At 44.2% G+C, this 22,165-nt stretch overlaps 1 protein-coding gene across 2 annotated transcripts in view; it reads left to right on the forward strand.

Annotated features, from left to right (window-relative positions):
• LOC137425078 (E3 ubiquitin-protein ligase MARCHF8) overlaps positions 1-22,165 on the forward strand; it is a 216,728-nt gene that overhangs the window by 32,269 nt on the left and 162,294 nt on the right. The window lies entirely within an intron of this gene.

Genomic DNA, 22,165 nt, shown 5'->3' on the forward strand with positions numbered 1-22,165 from the left:
TGTTGTACTTGTCGAATTATGACATCATAATTAAGGCACCAATGACATCATCATCAACATATCTTATTCCCCATGGTGAGTACTTGACAATGAGCCATGGTTCCATTTTTCCCATTGAGTGGTTTGGGAGATGTAGAGGTGTAACGTTTTTCCAAGATGGCGCCTGTACCACGTGACATATGACGTCATAATATTCACTAAAATATTCTACAGGAGGAGGCCCCCTATGGTGAAAATTTCATGTCAATCGGACCAACGGTTGCCAAGAAAATGAATTTTTTAAATGCTGACACTTGAATTTGTTTTGAAACACTTTACACTACTGAAATGCAGACACGCACGTACTTACCTGAATGATTAACCAGCCCATGAAAGAGGTCTGGATCAACACGCAGAAAGTTCTTGCAGCCCCTGCCGTCTTTGAGATGCAATTCAGCCAAAAGCTTCTCATACTGTCCATATTCAGGCCTACGTAACAGCCAAGATTTCACCCACACTGTCCTTTTTGTAGGTACTTTACGTGGCCTTTTCCGCCGCCTTGCACGTATCAACAGGGCCGCAGCAGCCAGCAGCAGGCTTTCCTCCTCCTCGATGGCAGCCTCTTGAAGTGCTTCTTAGTTGGTGAACATGATGCAGAATGAGAAAACTATGCCACAGCCAATATTTATAGGGCCTGGACGAGCACGTTCCCACGTGACCGATTACATCGTGGTGGCATCGTAGTATGGTCGTGAAATCACCGTGGATAGTTGAAGGTGCCTCGTAGGTAATTCGTAGTTTATTCGTGGGAGATCCTTGTAATTCGTGACATATCGTGTTAATGTCTTGGAATGTCGTGCCAATTCGTTGCATATAGTATCTATGTCTTGGTTGTTCTTATTAGTTTCGTGTCATATCGTACTAGTGTCGTAGCACTGTCGCACTCGCCTCGTATAAATCGTAACAACAGCGTGTCCGTGACGAAATTTTGCACTAAAGGTGCCGACGGGCCGCGACTGACGACGATTTATAGATCTTGGTACATCGGCGTGAATCGTCCTCAAAATCGTGAAAGTGGGAACTTAGCATCACACTGGCACCCTGGACCAATTGCAAATTATTGTGCAAACTCACAATACGTGACTTTCAAAATGACATGTGAATGCTAACGAGGCCTTTTGCACATGTTCTGTGTGCGTCTTCAGTGATTCTTTCTGCTAGGGCGGACACTTTTAATGTAGGGTGAAAGGGTGAAATTTGTAAGTGAAATAATATTTTAAACATAATTTCCAGTATTTAAAAGGAAAAGTGACAATTTAAAAAAATTGTTAACCAGAATCGTTTTGTCCCTGGATGCAAGTTGGACTTCCAAAAATATCAGAAATCCGAGAAAGAAATATCCGTGCTGTGGATGACACTGAGAGGTGTTGATTTCCAATCATTTCAGTTTAATAATAGCGAGCAGCTGCGGTCAATACACACACACACACACACACACACACACACACACACACACACACACACACACACACACACACACACACACACACACACACACACCTCCTTTTGCCAATAGATGCAAAAATCTAGTACAATTTATTTTGTTGCCCCAGAACCAAATAAACAATATATTTATAAGAGCCCTCACAGCTACCATAGCTTCCAACTCCCCTCCCCTCACCCACTTCCCACATGACTTGTACATTCTTACCCTGTATATTCAAAAGCCCCATATGATCCACCACGCGGTGACCCGGGTTGCCCCGTGATTTTTGACCATTTTACATAATTGATTAATTTATTTTAGGGGGAGTGGAACCTGGGTTCGCGTGATAGGAAAATCATTTTGTTAAGTGATTTAAGTGACAGTGCATGCACTTATAAACGCGACAATACGATATAAAGTGTTAACAGTTGTTACATGTTACTTTGTGAGTGTTTCGTGTTTCCAGAGCAAAACCTTCATCTTTTCTACCCCCGCTAATTTCACCCCAATTCCACTTTTTTTAAATACCAACTTCTGTCCTGGAAGTCCTTGGTATCCTTTTGTTTTATACTTCTCCCTCCACCCCCCCCCCCCCCCTTCCCCCAAGCCCTCTCCCTTCCACACATCTCCCTGCTCTCAAATGTTGTGTTTGTGTGCTTCCCTTTCTCTCCCCATCTTGTTCTACATCTATATTTTGTTTGTCTGATTGATTATGTTTGTGAAGTAAATGTTAGCTCTTTCACGAGCCTCGATTCAGTATACAAAAAAAAAAAAATACCAAACCAAAAAAAAAAACACCAGTTGTTACGTCACTGCAGTACGGACAGTACGTGTTACCGCCCAGCCAGTGACACGACGTGCGCGTGCCATGATTATTGATTGACCACTCAGTTCAGTACGACGTCGTGCAGCGTCTATAATTATACTGGGGCTGGTCTACGCTGGTACAATCGTGTACGCAACCTATTGGATCGCCAGTATTGGCATTATTTTCCCGGTTTATTTTGATTGTTGAATTTGGTATCACATCTAAACAAACTTTATTGAAGAACTGCATGCCCAATGTGGATGCTCCGGGTCATTTTAGCCTTCACGAGAGAACGGGTTACTGTTAAATGGCCCTGATTTGAGAATTTCCGTATGTCACGAGGTAATCTGGGTTAATCAATATGGCGGCATCACGGCGTAACCCTGGTTACCATGGTAACACGGGTCACCGCGTGGTGGATCAGATACAGTCACGTGAAAAAGTAAGTACACCCCATGTAAAGTTTAGACTTTTTCAACATATTTCAATATATGGGTATTTGATCTTCATTTCAACAATATTGATAGATAAAGGTGATATAATGTAACAAATATCATGAAACATTTACATTTTGTAGTCCATTGTATAATTTAAATAAACATAAATGCAAATTTCGCATGTGGAAAAAGTAAGTACACCCCTATATTTATCACTACTTCAAAGACCTAAAATTAGAATCAGGTGCACCAGTTCAGGTGCAGTGAATGGACTGAACGAACATCGTTAGAGAGGATCTTGGAGGAACCTGTTTAATTTAAACCGCAGACATTTCGTTTGGTTTGCACTTTGTTGTTGAAGTGTGTGGTGTCACCATGCCTAGATCAAAAGAGCTCTCTGAGGCCTTCAGAAAGAGGGTTATAGATGCCTACGAGTCTGGGAAGGGATTTAAAAAGATCTCCAAACAATTTGAAATCAATCATTTGACTGTCCGGAAGATCATCTACAAGTGGAGAAGATTCCAAACAACTGCCAACTTGTTCAGGCCAGGCTGCCCCAGCAAGTTCAACCCGAGAGCAGACCGTAAGATGCTGAAAGAAGTCTCTAAGAACCCCAGAGTGTCATCACGGGACCTACAGGTAGCTCTTGCCACTGTTGATGTCAAAGTGCACGAGTCTACCAGAAGAAAGAGGCTGCACAAATTTGATCTACATGGGAGGTGTGCCAGGAGGAAACCTTTGCTGTCCAGAAAGAACATCAGGGCAAGACTAAAGTTTGCCAATGAACACCTAGGCAAAGACCAACACTTCTGGAACAATGTGGTCTGGACAGATGAGTCAAAGGTAGAGCTATTTGGCCACAGTAATAATAATAATAATAATAATAATAATAATAATAATAATAATAATAAAGGAGTCATATAGCCCCATCAAGCAGAGTAAACGACCCTCATGGCGCTTTACATTATCATGCGAACGCACACACACCGCACACACACACACCGCACACACACACACAAACATACACACACACAGACACACCTTCACTCTTGCCCTATTCCTCTCCCTCCCCATTCAAAACCCACAGATGTGTACTCCCCCTCCTCCTCCCCTCCCTCCCCCGCACATGTACACAGACATACTCTCGATCTCTGTCCCACCTCAAACCAAAGGGAAAACAGGACTTAGACTTTGAAAGACTTGTGAAACAGATAGGTTTTGAGGGAGGTTTTAAAGGCAGGAAGAGAGTCAACATGTCGAACAGAGGAAGGCAAGTCATTCCAGAGCAGAGGTGCAGCAAAGGAAAAGGATTTCTCGCCAAATGACTTGGTGCTGGTGCGCGGCGGCTCTAAGGTCATAGAGTCGTCGCTTGAACAAAGCCGTCGCTGAGGTTCATAAAGAGTGAGCAAATCGGAGAGATCGTGAGGTCCCGCTCCACGCAATGATTTATAACATACTGTGCAAATTTTGTATTGCACACGAGCAGAGACAGGCAGCCAGTGTAAAGATTCAAGAAGCGGAGTAACATGGTCAGACTTCTTCGCCTTACAGACAAGACGAGCGGCAGAGTTTTGAACCTTTTGTTACTTATCCAAGAGAAACTGAGGGCAGCCAGCATACAAATAATTACAAAAGTCTAGCCTTGAGAGGACAAGGGCACAGACCAGAGTTAGAGCAGCTTGAGGAGTAAGAAAGTGGCGAATGGATGCAATCTTTCGCAGCTGAAAGTATGCTGATTTTCAGTTTGAAGTACTTGCTTGGAAAATGTCATGTTACAGGCGAAAACCACACCAAGGTTCTTGGCCGACAAAACAAAGTTTACATCGGTTTCACCAAGATGAATAGTGGTAGGAAGTGAACATTGTAGAGGACATCTGTGCGATCTTACAATCATAGACTCTGTTTTAGCATCGTTCAGCTGAAGTTTGTTTTGGGTCATCCACGCCTTCACGTCGGCAATACAGCCTTCTAACACTTCAACAGTGGGCACGATTTGTTGAATCGTGCTTCCTTTGTACAGCTGATTGTCGTCCGCAAAGGCGTGGTGATCAACTGAATGTCTGGCAACAAGATCAAATAGAGGCTGAGGGTACAAAATAAAGAGTACCAGAAGACATGTTTGGCGAAACCCAAAGACAGCATTTGACCACAAGAACCTGATACCAACTGTAAAGCATGGTGGTGGAAATATTATGGTTTGGGGCAACTTTGCTGCATCAGGGCCTGGGCAGCTCACCATCATAGAATCCACTATGAATTCTTCATTGTACCAGAGGGTGCTTGAGGATAATGTGAGGCCATCTGTCGGAAAGTTGAAGCTCAAACGAAGGTGGACCTTGCAACATGACAATGACCCTAAACATACCAGTAAATCCACCAAGGAATGGCTGAAAAGAAAGAAATGGAGGGTTCTGGAAAGGCCAAGTCAAAGCCCGGATCTAAATCCCATCGAGATGTTGTGGGGGGATTTGAAACGAGCTGTGCACGCTGTGCAACAATTTTTTGTTGAATAAATTATTGCAAAGTCAATTGTTCATTCTTTTTTGTTCAATTATATCACCTTTATCTATTGATACTGTTTAAATGAAGATCAAATATTGATGTGTCCACATATGTTAAAAAGATAAAAAACATTTCATGGGGTGTACTTACTTTTTCCACATGCGAAATTTGCATTTATGTTTATTTAAATTATACAATGGACTACAAAATGTAAATGTTTCATGATATTTGTTATATTATATCACCTTTATCTATCAATATTGTTGAAATGAAGATCAAATAGCTGTATGTTGAAATATGTTGAAAAAGTCAAAACTTTACATGGGGTGTACTTACTTTTTCACGTGACTGTATGTCCTTCCCATTGGTGTTCAGAAGCATATAAACTATATACGGTGTCTTCCACAGGGAAGTCTACCCAATATATCCAGCTCCCATGTAAATAAGTTACTGCTGGCATCGCGAAGACGTGAAATATTTTCACATCACGAAGATGTCCTTTGCCAAAGAGTTGGTTACTGTTACTTGGTAATGACGCACAGCATCGTCTTTCAAAGTGCAAACGCCAATTAAATAAATCACCAAACCGGCCATGTTCACAGGAGGCAATCACACAAGGTTCAGTCCATTCACTGGAAGCGATCCGTCAGGGTTTGTGCAGCAAATGCCCATCCACCCGGGCCTTGCACTTTCCCCCAAGGTTGGGAGTTTGCATTATGAAACCATTCACAGAGCTGAGAAAGTTCTGCAAGTCTTTTGTTGTGCAAAGGCACATCCATTTCTCTCAAACACTTTTCCAAGTATTTTCGAATTATTTTTGAAACGGTGTGAGCCATTTAAGGTACCAATCCTTATTTCACACACACACAATATACTTTATGGTGCCCCAAACACTGCCCTTTCGAGGTGTTTCTGCGCATACGCACTGAGCATTCTGGGGCGGAATATGCCATTTCAGAAAAGTCGTGTATTGCTAAGCATTGCAAGTATACCAACACCGTAGCATCAGTTGAGGAGTCCTTCGTACAGCAATGGACTGAAAAACAGGCTGAGGATGATGAGTAGTAACTCTGAGTAAATTAATTGAAGAGCAAATACTGCTCACTTATTGCATTTATTTATTCATTAATTTTGTATGCAGCCTGTGGCTGCTGGTTGCATCAATGCTGGCAACGAATCTGCACCGCTGCTAGAGTGTCTCTGTAGGTTAGAGTAGGAATTTGGCCATGGCGCCGGCGAGAGCTCGCCTACTCTTCGTGAGGGACATCTTGGGATCTTTCATGTCCATCAACTAATTCCGGCAGACGGGATGCCCAGTTTATTGGTGCTTTGCACACAGAGAATTGCATCACGAAGTACGCATCCAGAGTATGGATGTTAATGCCCCATATGTTAGCATTCGTGGTTGGATGCAAAATATTCCAGTGTCAAATGCAATGTATAGGGAAATTATTGCCAGCATCCTGACTAAATTTCCAATTCCTGCCCAAAGCAGCTCCAGTTGAGCACCAGACTAAAGTTTCATGAAAATAGTAAAATAGGTTTCACAAATCAGTTTATGAAAGACTTGGGCCAAACATTCCTCTCGGCTGACACCTCAAGAAGGTGGGATTTATTTGGCCGTTAAAAGTACAGTAGTGTGTATGTATATGCACATGTGGAGGTACACATACACGCTCATGCACATACTCATGAATGCACACGAGTACCAATATTAAATATGAATTCCGGCTCAGTTGCAGTCTGTAAAAGACATAGACCTGACCAAAGCTGAAAGTGTTAGCTGCTACACTGCTACCTGCAGCCTCTATCAGCCGACATGGCTTTAGAAGCCTTTTACTGACAAATCACCAGCCCATCCGTCTGGAAAAGGAATCAATCCACAGATGCATTTCTTGCTGTCCGGCTGTCATCAGCGTGGAGTGGATGACCTCCCAGGAGATGCCCTGGCAGACGATTAGTTGGGAAAGCTACTTAATTGTATATACTCTCAAATAAGGACAGCCTGTGATTTTTAGGTCATCCCATCTCGATTCTCGAAGAGATGAACTTATAAAAAGGGCCGTGATGTCTGAATGTCTGTGCATCCGGTCATCCATTTGTCCGTTAACTTTTTTGCAATTTTTGCCACTCCTCGCTTATCACTTGGCTGATTGTTCTGAAACATGACACATTACTACAAAAGAGTAGCTCGTACAATCGCTCAGGCTTTGATTTTTATTGGTGCTTTGCACACAGAGAATTCATGCAATCTGCCATGATCTTTCCTGGGAAAACCACATTTCCAAGCTGGCCTCCAAAGCCAGTCGCCGACTGGGCATCCTCCGTCGTGCGAAGTCCTTCCTTGGCACACCTGAGCTCCTCACCACATACAAAGCTTTCATCCGCAGCTCAATGGAATACTGCTCTCCACGGTGGGCTGGTGCTCCTGCCTCACACTCACACCTAGCTCGGCTTCACGCGGTTGAAACCAAAGCATTCAGAATCATTGGAATCTCCCACGATGAATCTGATTCTGAGGGCCTTTCTCTCTCTCACCGCAGGCAGGTAGGTGGTCTTTCTGTCTTCTACCGACTCCTTTCCGGCCTTGCTCCCACTGCGCTGTCTGTGCTCTGTACCCCAAATATTCCTGCAGGACACAGAAGGTCTGCCTGCAACCCTCTTCTGGTGAAACTGCCAAAAATCAAGACTCTCTGCTCACATTCACTCCTTCAGTCCTCTTTTCTCCCACATCTGGAACAAACTCCCACACTCTCTTCAATCCCTCTCCTCCCTCCAGGTCTTTAAAGCAGCTGTTCATCACCATCTCTTATCTTTCCCCATCCAAAACCTTGATCTTTTCTACCCCCATTAAAACACCCCAAATCCACCTCTTTAAATCCCCAGCTTCTTTCCTGAAATTCCTTGAAGTGTTCATTTGCTTTGTACCGTGTACTCCTCCCTCCTCCCCCAGTCCTCCCCCTTCCACAGATCTATTGACGTGCCTGTTCTTTTCTGTTGTTGTGCTTGTGTTCTTCCCTCTCTCCCCCTCTTGTCTCCCGCTCCCTTCATTGCATGTTTTATGTGTCTGTGGATCTTTTCATGTTCAATGCGTTCGCTCTTACACGAGCCTCTCGATTCTGTATACAAAAAAAACCAAAAAGCAAAAACATAAAGTTCATCCTGGTGGAGGTATGTGCTCTATCGAGCGTCCTTCAACAACTAACCTCCTGACACGTATACCCAAATACCATTCGGACTGCTTTGCGTCATGTGTTCTGCACATCTAAAAATTATTTTGACTCGTGGGCACCAATGTTCACAAGTCCACAATGTGGGAATATTTTAGCCCCAAAAAAACAATTCCTTGTTGTTAAGATCTAATCACACATTCTAAAGATGTTATAATTTGTTGTTATTTTCCAGCCCACGCCATTGTAGATGTTGCTGAAATGAGGCTACGAGGACCCATTTGGCCCGTGTATACTGCATGGTCTCAGACATGACATTGTACCATTTGAAAATTGCAATCCAGACCCTCACTGCTTATAAAATTTATTTTCAGACCTTCACTAATGGAGGACAAATGGCTTTTGATGCCACAGAAGCTCAAAATAACATTCGATTGCAGCCACCTTGTTCCACGTCTTAACTGGGATGAAAGAACTCTGCCTTTGTGATGATTATAAGCCATTCCCATTGAAAAGCCACTTGAAACCTTTTCTTTGCCCTCCTTCCGTCCAGGCCCACACAGCAACAACAAAAACCACAGGACCACACAACAAAAACTCCAGTACATTGCCAAGGACACATGCTGCACAGGCACTTTGGAATTGGGAATAAAAGCGATGCTCGTCACTCCTTTTAAAATAGTAATACTGTAACTTTAGGAATGGGTTAAGCTGTTGGTGTTCTGATCCGAACCCCTGGCTCAAAGTGGGAACCCAGGTTCAAATCGCACATACTGGATATGTGTTTATGTCCATTGACTTATAACGTCCTTTGTCCTGCATCTAATTTATTTACAAGATCCACTATGCACCTCAGATAAATGTATTAAAATACCAACATATTAGGAATACAAAACATGAGCGTGGGAGACCGAGTTTTGTGTGTGTGTGTGTGTGTGTGTGTGTGTGTGTGTGTGTGTGTGTGTGTGTGTGTATGTGTCTGTGTGTCCCTCTGTGGCCCTCATCAAATTTTCAATGAACATTTATTGTGAGAATTTGAAGAACAGGTAATAAAATTTACATTTTTTTTTTTTATAGCTGTTGTTTTTGTCGGGTTTAGTTTGAGTACAAAGCCGACAGGCTTTGCATTTTGGGATGTTTTCTAGTTATCTCCACCACCGCAGGTGGACGGTGATTGTTTTCACCTCTATCTGCCTGCCTGCCTGCCTGTTTGTCTGTGAACCGGATATCTCAAAATGTTGTGGACTGATTTGGACGACATTTGGTGGACACGTTGGGTGTGTGACAAGGACGAATCTATTCGATTTTAGTGAAGATCTGAATCCGGATTCGGATCCAATAATTGTCCCCCGTCGCTCAGCGGAGCGAAAGGGGGACTATGGCTTTCCCCTCCGTCCGTGTGTCCGTCCGTCCGTCCGTGCGTACGTGCGTGCGTGTGTGCGTGCGGGCATGCGTGCGTGCGGGCATGCATGCGTGCGTGCGTGCATGCGTAAGCGAAGGACCGCATTCGAATTTGGTGTGTGGGTGCAACCCAGGTCAAAATCCAAGATGGCCGCCGCCATGTATGTCTGATGCCATGTATGTCTGAACCTTGTAACCTGCATATCTTGAAAAATAAGCGAAGTACCAACTTCTAATCTGGTGTGTGGGTGTATCTAGGCATAAGGAAGAACGCTATTGAAAATTGGGTCGCCACGTCAAAATCCAAGATGGCCGCCGCCATGTATGTCTGAACCTTGTGAGATCAATATCTTGAAAAATAAGCGAAGTACCAACTTCTAATCTGGTGTGTGGGTGTATCTAGGCACAAGGACGAACGCTGTTGAAAATTGGTCGCCACTTCAAAATCCAAGATGGCCGCCACCATATATATGTCTGAAACTTGTGAGCGAAATATCTCGAAAAATAGGCGAAGTACCAATGTCTAATCTGGTGTGTGGGTGTATCGAGGCACAAGGAAGAACGCTGTTTAAAATCGGGTCGCCACGTCAAAAGCCAAGATGGCCGCCGCCATGTATGTCTGAAACTTGAGATGAATATCTTGAAAAATAAGCAAAGTACCAACTTCTAATTTGGTGTGTGGGTGTATCTAGGCAGAAGCAAGAACGCTGTTTAAAATTGGGTCGCCACGTCAAAATCCAAGATGGCCACCGCCATGTATGTCTGATGCCATGTATGTCTGAACATTGTAACCTGCATATCTTGAAAAATAAGCGAGGTACCAACTTCTAATCTGGTGTGTGGGTGTATCTAGGCATAAGGAAGAACGCTATTGAAAATTGGGTCGCCACGTCAAAATCCAAGATGGCCGCCGCGATGTATGTCCGAACCTTGTGAGATGAATATCTTGAAAAATAAGCGAAGTACCAACTTCTAATCTGGTGTGTGGGTGTATCTAGGCATAAGGAAGAAAGCTATTGAAAATTGGGTCGCCAAGTCAAAATCCAAGATGGCCGCCAACATATATATGTCTGAACCTTGTGAGCGAAATATCTTGAAAAATAAGCGAAGTACCAACTTCTAATTTGGTGTGTGGGTGTATCTCGGCATAAGGAAGAACGCTATTGAAAATTGGGTCGCCATTTCAAAATTCAAGATGGCCGCCGCCATGTATGTTCGAACCTTGTGAGATGAATATCTTGAAAAATAAGCGAAGTACCAACTTCTAATTTTGTGTGTGGGTGTATCTCGCCATAAGGAAGAACGCTATTGAAAATTGGGTCGCGACGTCAAAATCCAAGATGGCCGCCACCATATATATGCCTGAATCCTGTGAGCGAAATATCTTGAAAAATAAACGAACTACAAACTTCTATTCTGGTGTGTGGGTGTATCTGCGCATAAGGAAGAACGCTGTTGAATATTGGGTCGCCACGTCAAAATCCAAGATGGCCGCCGCCATGTATGTCTGAATCTTGTGAGAAGAATATCTTGAAAGATAAGCGAAGTACCAACTTCTAATTTGGTGTGTGGGTGTATCTCGGCACACGGAAGAACGCTGTTTAACATTGGGTCGCCACGTCAAACTCCAAGATGGCCGCCGCCATGTATGTATGAATCTTGTGAGAAGAATATCTTGAAAGATAAGGGAAGTACCAACTTCTAATTTGGTGTGTGGGTGTATCTCGGCATAAGGAAGACCACTATTGTGCAGTGGGTCGCCACGTCAAAATCCAGGACGGCTGCCACCATATATATGTCTGAACCTTGTGAGCGAAATATCTTGAAGAATAAGTGAAGTACCTTCTGGTGTGTGGGTGTATCTAGGCATAAGGAAGAACGCTATTGAAAATTGGGTCGCCACGTCAAAATCCAAAATGGCCGCCTCCATGTATGTCTGACCCTTGTGAGCGAAATATCATATCATAGCATGTTTTCTGCGTGTTCCACTTTGTCAACTCACATCACTTCCCCGACGGGGGACCTAGGCATAACGCTTGTTTTTTTTAATTTTCTTAAGTTATTCTTCATAATTGAGAGATAGGGCCAAAAACGATTTATAGCAGGATATTTCAAAACATTGTGGACGAGTTATGACAAAACTTGGGGGTTGAGTTGGTTAGGTGACGAGCACAAGCCGATTAGATTTTGGTTCAGGTCCGAATCCAGGTCTGGACTATCGGTGAGATATAAAACGTAAACTGTTCAGCCTTGTGGATGTACGTGCTTTACCGAGTGCAGTTTTAGTTACCATCGCCACAGGAGAAGGCATTGCATGTGGGTCCATTTGTTACTTGTTAAAAAAATTTTTTGGGGACAAGTATGTTGATCACTCCGGTTTGTGTGTTTGTGTGTTTGTCTGTCTGCTCAATTATACTTGCCTACACGTCACAATTTTAAACCGATCCTCACGAAACTTCACCAAATGGTAGGGTTTGTGGTCCGACAAAATCCTATATATTTTTGAGGTCAAAAGGTCAACATAGACCAGTGGTTCTTAACCATTTTAAAGGCACCAAACCCAAACGAAACCCACTGAACACTCGCGGAACCCCTCAAATTTGAGCAAAAAATTAAGAAGAATTGCATCTTAATGCGTTTTCTGTTCTTTTTTTCGGGAGGCGATCTGGGAAATGCGTGGTTTTGTTTTGGCAAGGGCCACCCTCAAATCATTTTCTCAAACAAGTCTGCTCCTTTTCTTTGTTTTAATGTCCACCAGTTTCGAAAACGCATGCTCGCAGAGATACGTTGTAACGAACGGCATGAGTATCTCAAGGGCAATTTTAGCGATGTGAGGATACCCTTCCATTTGGCGGCACCAAAACGTTGAGAGCGTTGTTGTGCCGAAGAGTTGTTGAGTCTGGCTCTGCTGAAGTTTGATGAGGTCGTCGAGGTATTGGTCGTTGACATCTGCCGTTGCAACGTTGAAAGTAAACGGCTGCCGCACCCATGCTGGGTATTGCTCTTGGTCAGGGAAGTTGCCGTCGAATGACTTTCCCAGCTCATCCAAGTGCGTGGCAATCGCTTGCTTCAGCTCCCCCGGTACAGCAGTGCCTCCAACTTCAGACTCATCTTCGATCCCGCTCATGCACTCGTCCAGTAGCGAAAAGTTCGCGAAGTTGTCGTTCTCTGTTCACCCCCTCCACAACAGTAACTTCTTTTGGAAAGCGCTCAGCTTTTCTTCAGATTCGATGACATTCACTCCACCGCCCTGCATCTGGCAATTGAGATGATTGAGTGCGTCGAAGATGTCAGCCAAGTACGCCAAGGCGAGGATGAACTCTGACTCTTGGAAGTGCGTTGCATGGCAATGCTGGTGTTCTCGCAAAACAGGGCTAATTCTACACGCAAGGCAAAAACACGGCTCACTACCTTCCCTCATGATAACCATCGAACGTTAGAGTGGTAGAGAAGGACTTCGAATTCAGAGCCAATTTCATTGCACAGCTCTTTGAAGATGCGATGATTCAGAGCATGGCTTCGCACGTAATTCACAGTTTCAACGACGATTTTCAGACCATTGGCCAGTTTTGGAGGCAGGGTTTTTTATGCCAGTGCATGTCTGTGCAGGACGCAGTGCGTGACGATGATGTGTGGTGCATCGGCCTTCACCAGTGCTCAAAAACCGGAGTTGCATCCCTGCAAACTGCAGACACCATGTTCCACGAGAGGCCGTTGCTTCTGAAGAAGTCGTCCACAAGCTTCTTCACGTCAGCTACCTTCATCGTTGTTGTGAGAGGCTTGCAGAACAGAAAGTCTTCCTTGATCTTGTCTCCTTTGACATAACACACAAATAAGATGAGCTGGCTCAAATTTGAAACGTCGGTGGTCTCGTCGAGTTGAAGGCTGAATTTCGTCGGGCTCGCGACTAAATCTGCAACTACCTGGGCGAGGATGTCGTCGCTCATGTCGTCGTTTCTGCATCTGATGGTGTCATTTGAGAGTGGAACGAGAGACAACTTGTTTTCAGTAGCTTTTCCCAGCATGATGTTGGCCATCTTCAACGCGGCCGGTTTGATGAGTGTCTCGCCAACGGTGTGCGGTTTGCCCTGCTTTGCGATCAGGTACGCAACTTCATACGACGCGTTGAGGATCGGTTTGTCAATTGGAACGTAGCCGAGAGTGGGCAAGGTAGCACTTGCGTCGATTCGGATTCTCTTCAATTTGAATTCATCCAGCGTTGCGTCTTTGTACTGCCCCTCACCGTGCAGTTTTTTGAAGTGTTCCCGTAGTTTTGCTGGTGCTGGGCTGGAGTTGCTCAACTTGACATTGCAAAGCATGCATCGAGGATGCTGACTTCCGTCCCGTTCCATCAAACACGTGAACCCGTACCGCACGTAATCCTCCGACTACTTCCTTTTGTTTGCTCGACATACTGCAAAAAAAAAACAAAAGCAGACCCCGATCCAAGCGGTTCTTATTCGTGCCACGCTTACCCAATGGAGAAATCACAGAAGCAGTCGAATTGGGAAGAAAAGGAATAACAAGATTTATTCACACTATGTACATGGTGAGAAGAAGAAGACACAGTGCAGCCTTAACAACAGTCTTAACTTACTTCCCAGACAAACGGGCCCGTCTCACACACAGACACTCACACAGGGATTGCAGATGAACAGGTTGATGGTCACCAGTGCGTCCAGGGATGGCCTCCGTGCAGCTCTCTCTCTCTCCGGTCCCCAGCTCGTACCCTGAAGATGGATTCCAATAGCAGGGAGGAGTTCGTATGGTGCCGTTGGGACGCACTGGGCTACTTGCAGGGCGAACGGTAGGGGAGGGCTCTGGCGGTTAATCACTCGCAGGCTATTACCGCGTTTTATCCATGTGGTTGGAATATTCGCTATCGGCTGGCTTGGCTGTAGCCGCGTACGTAATAAACGAATACCGTTCCAAGCCTCGAAACGCCAATATAATCAAGGGCTCTCAATGCACTCGCCGTAAAAGTCCTCTTGCCAAAGCGCGATTCCTTCAAGTCCTTTCGATACAAGTGCTTGGTTTCAAGGGCTTTGTGCGAAGGCTTTTATAGGCATGCCCCGCGAACCTTCTAGCATTTACCAGACGCGCCCTTACCACGCCCTATCACGCCATGCCCTTAGAGCCCTGGTTGGCTGGTGGCCCTCACCGTCATCGCCTCTGACGTGCTCCTCGACGCCGCCACACCCCGACCCAGCGCTCCTCCCTCTTCTCAGGCCTACCTCGTGTCACTTGACTAGTTCGAGCGAACAAAGCGCAGCGAATGCTGCTGGCAGCCAAAGCGTAACAAACTGCTGCGGGTAGCCCAAAGCGTAACAAATTGAGGGATGCCAAATGGGGCGCGGGATCAATTATGCCCATAGGTAGAATTGAAGGGTGGAGCAAAAATGAAAGGTCCTAAACTCATGTCGTTACACAACGCAGATATTACTAGGGGAAATGGCCTATACTCACACATACTATGACATAACTAATACTCTAAGTGGGCCTACGTGTTGCTCGTGGACTAACTATGGGGGGCAAACCATTAGCCTTTAAAGATGTCATATGTACAAATCTCAAAACCATAGCAATATATATATATATATATATAATGGTGTAAAAACAGAACATTCGTCTTTCTGTAAAATTTACAAACGAGCAGGCTTAGAAAACAACAAGGAGGCAGGAGTATGCAAGACGGGTTAAAATAAATAATTTAGCTTTTAAGAAAGAGTTCATCCTGTTGCTGTTGCCCTTTTACACAATCAGTCCAAGTATGTCTCTACATTACGCAGAATTTTATATGTGGCACAGGGAGATGGCCCTGTAGTTGTAGGCAATTTTTATATGAATGAATGAATGAATGAATGATCGTTTTAAGGCCATTTTCCCCGCTATAGCGGGGGTTAGCCTTGCGGGCCCCATGGCAATCATGGTTCCCTGTTTGAGGCAATGTTTTTATGGCCGGATGCCCTTCCTGACGCCAACCCTTAGTCGCCTCTTACGATGCGTTGTAGGCAATTTTTATATCAAGTACTGTATTCATTTCTCTGAATACAACTCATTTGGAGAGTAAAAACTTCCATTTGTTTGTTTCAGTGTCTTTTCTGGTCATCGTCAGTGTTAGCGAGTGCAGAAACGACGACAGCTCACCTGCTGTAGTGTTAATCGAAATGAAGTTTTATTGGGTTTTGCGTCAAGGACCATCACGTTAATTGTCAAAGTAATTAAGTCCTTGTATTCTGGTTGTTGACAATTTACATGAAAGGTTGAAACCCGTTTTGCATTGTGAGTGCATATAGCTGTTGGGGTTGCTCATCGGATAACTCTGAAAGACCAATGGAACTCTATAGAAAGACCATGGACGCCATCTAAAACACTCACCTCTGGTTGGATCCTCGCATCCAGTGTCAGTTTACTGTACCTGTGAAATGATTGAAGCAGATGGGGGTACCGTGCTGGTAGTCCTGCAATGGATGACAATTGGCTGAGCGTAGCAATGCTATGTGCCACACCCTATCTGAGAGACCAATTACCTTCTGGGGCTAATTACCCCCCGGAGTGCTATCTCTGACTAAACCTGAGCAGGAAAAGTGAAGACACAGTTACTTATACCACACGGGTTTAATCAAGCAAGGAAGGCAGAAAATGGCGTGAGATACTTGCGATGGTGATCATACAAGAAATGGCGGGAAAACATGGGGGAGGAATGAAGAAGTGGTAAGAAAGAAATAGTTGGGGTCATTTGCATGCCCGGCACACCTTGCAACAACCTGGCTAGATTGCTGCCACCCAATGGTCTGTCCTGATGGTTCATATCTCATTCCCCTTACGCTCTCTCCTGGATTCTGCTCTGCTCCATTTGTTCTACCAATCTCTCCTGGTACGATGGATTGGGCAGCCTTTGCGGAAGCGTTGCCGGTGAGGTGGACGGCTCCAACATAGGCAGATGGCAAGGTCAACAACCGGCTGAGGCGAAGGTGCGCAGGGCTTGGTGTGGAGATGTGTGTCATGAAGCAAAGAGAAGAGGTTTGAAAAGGAATACAGAGTGCAGAGAAAATGAGTGTAGCGAAGCGAAGTGAGCGAACTGGAGAAATAAAAGAAAGGAAATATGACTGTGATTGTTCAGGTTGTCTGAAAGGAGAAAAATAGCGCTAAGAGCGAAGTCGAGGCTAGCGGTTCTGGGCAACGATTGAGTCCCAAGTTCAAGTGCAAAAGTGAATAAAAGCTCCAGAATGACCTAGACTGCCCACAGAAAGACAGATTGCAGAATAAGGCCGCAGAATGACCAAATAATTAATGATGAGTCCTTCTGCGTGCTTCTTCCTTTATCCCATCCCCTATTCCTCGTAGCTATGGGGCCCTCATTGGTGCAGAGGCCACATGGGCAGACTGACCCTAATCCGCCTGTGATTGGCCGGTCCCGTACCTCCGCCCGGCATTGGGGTCTCAGCGGTGGATTTTCTGGGAGGGTTGAAGGGGCGAGAAGTATTGTTTAAAGCTCACAAAGCATGTGCAAACGATACGAATGGCAAGATCATTCGGAAAGTATGAGCAAAGCAACACAAATACAGTAGAACATATGAACCTGGGATCCCAGCATAACGAAGCGATTGCTCAAACTACAATGCTCGATGTTCTGCTGTGTTTTCTGGATTCCAGCGTGATGATGTCTGTCATCTGCCTCAAGTCATTGCTAACAATCGGGCGAAAGCACTTCAGGCATTTACATTTCTCGTTAATAGTTGATAACAAAACAATGACTTAATTATTTATTTATTTATTTATTTATTTATTTACATGATAAGGCTCGAAAGTGCGATTTGCCTGGACACTCGCATTGCATAACAAGTTTGCCAAATTATTTGATTGCATTTGCTGTAATTTTCATTCTGTGGTTCATTTCCCATTTATACAAAATTTCCAATTCACAAGTTTATTCTTGTTGTCAGTTTGTGCTTCCATTGGAAAATATATATATGCATATATTATATATATATACACATAATAATATATATATATATTTAAAGATTCTATTTTATTAGCCTCACCTGTTCCCAAAGGGATTGGAGTGGCTATTGTTGTTTTTTTATGTCTCAATATGTGTGTGTGTGTGTGTGTGTGTGTGTGTGTGTGTGTGTGTGTGTGTGTGTGTGTGTGTGTGTGTGTGTGTTTTCTACATGCATATCTACCTTAATACATGTATTGGAAATAATTATGGAAACAGTTGACAAACTTTTTTTGAAATGCAAATGACAAGTGAAGCTAGAAACTTGGCATTCGGTAGAGTACATACCTTGCCAGGCTGAACAGTGTACGTTTTGAATCCCACTGATAGGCATGGCCTGGATCTGGACCTGAAACAAAATCGAATCTGCTCCTTATTGTCACCTGACCAACTTATCCATCTAGTTTTTCCTTAAATCGTATCCAAATTTTTGAGATATCATGCTCTATATCGTTTTTGGCCACATCTCTAAATGGTGAAGAATCACTTTAAAAAGTTCTAGTATCTGGATCCTCACTAACATATAATGAATTTGTCCTTGTCACACATCAAACCTGTACAGCAAGTGTCATCCGAATCCGTCTATAACTTCACGAGATATCTTGCTCACAGACAGGCAGACAAGCAGGCGTGAATGCATAACCTCCGCCCATCTTTGGTGGCGGAGGTAAAAATCACCTCGTGTGTGTAGAAATGAAACGCTCCATGGTACTGCCATACATTGATATAGTGAATTATGATTGGTTATCATGCAAGCAGTCAGAAAGTGCCACATCTGCAAAGAGAAAGGAAAAGTGGTGACATGAAAGGTTGAAGGATATAGGGGTGATAAATATCATGGGTCAGAGCTTGGGATGACCAGAGATGCTGGTGCACCACTTGCTTGAAGTCCTGGAGGGCAGTGTGAAACTGAACAGCCTAGATTTTGAAGTCTAACAAGAAGAGAGTTACTGGAAGAACATGTGCAACCTGGAATTATTGCTGGTGAGGGTCAGAGGACAGAGAGCAGAGCAGGGAGGGAAATATTGTAGAAGAGGCAGTATAAAGCAGACACCACCAACATACAGTGCTTTCAGAAAGTATTCACACCCCTTGACTCTTTCACATTTTTGTGTGTTACAGCCTGAATTTAAACTGGATTAGCTTGAGATTTTTTGTCACTGATCTACACATAATACCCCATAACGTCAAAGTGGATTTTTTTTTTCCAAATTCTTACAATACAATTAAAAATGAAACATAGAAATATCTAATTTACAATAAGTATTCAACCCCCTGAGTTAATACTTTGTAAAAGCACCTTTGGCAGTGATGACAGCTACGAGCCTTCTTGGGTATGTCTGTATCAGCTTCACACATCTGGATTCAGGGAGTTTCTCCCATTTTTCCTTGCACATTTGCTCAACCTTGGTCAAGTTGGATGGGGAGCGTCAGTGAACAGCAATCTTCAAGTGTTGCCACAGATACCCAATGGGATTTAAGTCTGGGATTTGGCTGGGCCACTCAAAGACTTTCATGTTCTTATTCTGAAGCCATTCCAGTGTTGCTTTGTCTGTATGCTTGGAGTCAATGTCCTGTCTGTATGCTTGGAGTCAATGTCCTGTTGGAACGTAAAATATTTGCCACAGTCCAAGGTCTTTTGCACCCTGTGCAGGTTCTCCTCAAGGATTTGCCTGTATGTGGCTCCTTACAAGTCTCTCAGTTCCTGCCACTGAAAAGCATACCCATGGCATGATGCTGCCACCACCATGCTTCACCGATATATATGGTATTATATGGGTGATGAGCTGTGCTTGGTTTCTGCCAGACATTGTGCTTTGCATTCGTGCCAAAGAGTTCAATTTTCGTCGAATCAGACCACATAATATTTTGACTTGTGCTCTTTCATGTCTTTCACTTGCCTTTTTGCAAACTCCAGGTGTGCTTTCATGTGACCTTTTCTCAGCATTGGCTTCTGTCTGGCCACTCTACCATAAAGGTTTGGCCACTGGCCACTCATTTGTGAAGTGCTGCAGAGACTGTTGTCCTTCTGGAAGGTTCTCCCATCTCAGCCAAGGAACTCTGTAATTCTTCCAGAGTGGTCATTGGGTTATTGGTCCTTTGGAAAAAAAAAAGTCCTTATTGCCCAGTTGCTCAGTTTGGTCAGACGGCAGCTCTAGGAAGAGTTTGGGTAGTTCCACATTCTTTTCATTTTCTAATGATGGAGCTCACTGTGTTCTTGGAAACTTTGAACACTCTTAGAAATTGTTTTATACCCTTCCCCAGATCTATGCTTCCCCACAATTATATCTCGGAGTTCTACGTCAGTTCCTTGGACTTCATGGTAGAGTTTCTGCTCTGACATGCACTGTCAACTGTTGGACCTTGTATAGAAAGGTGTATTTCTTTCTAAATCATGTCCAATCAATTGAATTGGCCACAGGTGGACTCCAATGGAGTTGTAGAGACATCTAAATGATTATCAAAGGAAATTGGATGCACATGAGCTCGATTTGTCATAGCAAAGGGGTTGCATACTTATTGACTCAAGACATTTTAGCTTTTCATTTTTATTGATTTGTAAACATTTCTTTAAAAAAAACTTCCACTTTGACATTACGGGGTATTCTGTGTAGATCAGTAACAAAAAATTTCAATTAAATCCATTTTTAATTCAGGCTGTAACACAACAAAATGTGAAAAAGTCAAAGGGTGTGAATACTTTCTGAAGGCACTGTACCTGCGATGTGAGAGCAACAGACCGTGTGCTTTGTTTTTTTGTCTATTTTTTTGTGAAAATGAATTGTATATTTATTTTATTGTCAAGTCCATGGCCGAAGAAGACCAGCCTTGGACAGATAGCTGAACGTTGCTTTAACTCCGAGGTGTATACCCAAACTTGGTGGGATTATCTTTTTGTGTGTGCGGGAAAGGCCCGAAGCGTTATCTGATCGGATGGCCGCCACGGGGTTTTATTCCTTGAACCCACAAACAAATATACACACACGACAAATAAAATGCCAGACGATGATGAATTTCATGAAGTAAAGCAATGAGGTAAAAATGAATGTTGAAGTAAAAAATAATTTGAGAGATCTCCACTTAGACACACGAAACAGACAAGGAAATTATTAAAGAAACTCCCCCCTTTGATTTGGCACTCAGCTCTGTGGTCTTGACGAGCACTTTGGTGGGGTCAGTCGCCGAGAGGACCATGCATCGAAGTGCCCAACAATGGCGCTGGTCAAGCGCTCCTGCACACCGACCCCTGCTCGGAAACATAAGCCGGGACAAGAGAGAGAGCGAGTCCACTTCCTCCTCCTCTTCACAATCGCACACGAGCCCAGAAAGCCAAGCTAGGGACAAATGACGACAGCGACCGCCCGATCCGATGGCCAGAACCAGAGGCAGCCACAAATGCAACCACTTGCCACGAAGCCCAGGACAAAGAGAGTGAGGGGGAAGCCCTTTCCTCGCTGACGTCACGCTCGACCAATCTCCGTGCCCCCATCACATCAGTCTATCTCCCCGACCAATCATCCCCTTCAGGGTGGAGCCTCACGGCTTTCTTGACGCCCATCGACAATGTTTGGGATGGGACCTGTCAATTACGGTCATTTTGAGGTGGCGTCTAGCCGCCATTGGGAATGTTCGGCTGGGCAGGGTTTACTTGCCGATTGGCAAATGTTCGGGTCTCTTTCGGCATGATGGTGTTGTGGGTGAATGGCGGCCCTTTCGTCGTTGAAATAAAACAGAAGGGTAAAACCACAGGCGGCAATACATACGAGGGATTATTAATCTTACGCACTATCTAACTAACGCAAAAACCACCCTCCGTGTGGTGACATGCAAACACTCTTAACCTGAACGTTTACCCTGCTTATGTACATCGAGGTGGGCTTCTGCTTCGCGTCACATGGTCCATGCTAAACGAAACCATCCGACCTTTCCTAAGGTATTTTATCTTTACCCCCACAAACATAACAATATCATAGTTGCCAATACTACCGCTTTTGGCGGTAGTCTACTTTCTTTTCCTATCGTGTCCATCCTTTCTTTTCCTATCGTGTCCATCATATTGCCTCCATCCAGTATTCAGCACTGCCGACTGCCTGTCAGTAAGATCTCATGCTATGTCGGGAATCTGAAGTTGTGGGCAGGTAAGCACGTGGTCCAGGGTTTGACTCTCTCCACATTCATAGGCAGAGGGCCTGGAGCATACGGCGCAAGGTTATAAGGCCAATGGCGCACATGGCGAATGTGCGGTAGTCTACTGCTTTTTGTACAATTGAACAGCCGACCAATTTTATTGCCCGATAATAGGACAAAATACCGCTTTCACAAGATATGTCTCATCAAAGTTTTTGATGGATTTTCATGTTGTGACAAGGTGTCTGTCAC

This window comes from Myxine glutinosa, chromosome 4, assembly GCF_964187855.1.
Source record: "Myxine glutinosa chromosome 4, kmMyxGlut1.1, whole genome shotgun sequence".
Taxonomy (NCBI): domain Eukaryota; kingdom Metazoa; phylum Chordata; class Myxini; order Myxiniformes; family Myxinidae; genus Myxine; species Myxine glutinosa.